Consider the following 1716-nt stretch of genomic DNA (forward strand, 5'->3'; position numbering starts at 1 on the left):
GATAAAGGCAATTTCCTTTCATGCAGATTTGCTTTACTTCTCTGGCAGCTAGAGGCACTACCTGTGTGAGACCACTTTAATTAAAATCACCAAATAAGGTATTTTGCTTTACCCAGTCAATGTGAATTTGAGCTGCAAATCCATGAGAGAATCACCTCATATCACACTTCTCAAGAGCATTTTCTCCTTTTTCTCACTGCCATCATTGAAACAGGCAGTTTTCCTCAGCAAGAGAGGAATTAGAAAGTTACTAGTTTGCTTCCAACTCACCCACATACTGAGGGTATGCCTTCTGGGGTGCCTTATTTATGAAAATAGAGTCTGTTGTTTTTTCCCATACTTTTCTGGGTCCTGCACTGTGTCTCATTTTACCTGTACCAAAAAAGCATGAAAGACAAAGCTTGAGTTCAGTATATTTAACTGAACTCAAGCCAAAAGGTGGTTTCTGTGTTACTTTTATCCACCTGGGTTCCTGTATTCATGTGGATTTTGATGTCGATATTTCATATATTCCTCCCATCTGATTGATGTTTTTTATATTTTATCTGGAATTTTAAATTGTTTTAGTGGGAAGTTTGTTTACTAAGTCTATTATAACTGGAAATGGAAAGCCCCTCCAAACTATTGTCTACTGACAACCACATTATCTGTTTTATGTTTGTTTTTAATTTGTTGTATTACATCAAAGCTGAAAACCCTTTAATGGATTTCTGTTTCCCTTAGGATAAAGTTAAAACGTCCGCTTGGCTTGCAAAGCCCTGCACGATCCACTTTCTCAATGCCCACCCCCCCAGCGCCATCTCATGCCACATTGTCCCTTGACTTTCTGTGCTTTGGTCAAACTGTTCTTTTCACAGTTCCTCACATGTCTTGTTCAAATGGTTGGTGATTTTGACTGTGAGTTTATCTCTGAATTTCAGAATTTCTGTTTTCCCTTTGGTAGGTGTTGGTTATATGATTGTGGTAAAGTGTGGGATGTGCCTCACCCTGACTTCTAGGAGTGTGTCATCTCCACCTCTCTGAGACTCAGAACCTGCCTACTGGCTCTATGTTGCCCCTTCTACCCCACTGTCCACGCGGAGATGAAACTTGTTAGCTAAGGCTGCTGCTGCTCGTTGCTCAGCTCAAATCAGGGAGGGCAAGGAGCCAACTAATCCATCTGCTCTGAATATAGAGACCAAGTTCATAATCCTGACAATTTCCCAATCGCTCTCTTCTGTTCTTTGTGTCTTTTGGTGCTATTGTGGAGAATAAAATGGATTCTGGAAAAATCCCAAGCACACTCTTTTCCCCATATGTGTTGGCGTATAATCTCCAATTTTCTCAGTAAGTAGGATTGTCTGCCCCCTTCTTTTTTTGGAATTCCCCAAATATCATCTGTGATGGTTTATTTTATATGTCAACTTGGCTAGGCCACAGTCTCCAGACATTTGGTTAAACATTATTCTAGATGTTTCTGTGAAGGTATTTTTTAGATGAGAATAAAATTTAAATCAGTAGACTTTCAATAAAGCAGGTTACCCTCCATAATACGGGGGGTAGGACTCATACAATCAGTTGATGGCCTCAATAGAAAAAGACCAACATCACTGAAGAAAAGGAAATTCTGCCAGCAGAGTGCCTTAAAATTCGAACTGCAGCATTAACTCTTCCCTAGGTTTCCAACCTGCCAGCCTACTGTGCAGATTTTGGACTTGCCAGGCTCCACAATCAATT

The sequence above is a fragment of the Propithecus coquereli genome, unplaced genomic scaffold (assembly GCF_000956105.1).
Source record: "Propithecus coquereli isolate 6110/MARCELLA unplaced genomic scaffold, Pcoq_1.0 Scaffold6, whole genome shotgun sequence".
In the NCBI taxonomy this organism is placed as follows: domain Eukaryota; kingdom Metazoa; phylum Chordata; class Mammalia; order Primates; family Indriidae; genus Propithecus; species Propithecus coquereli.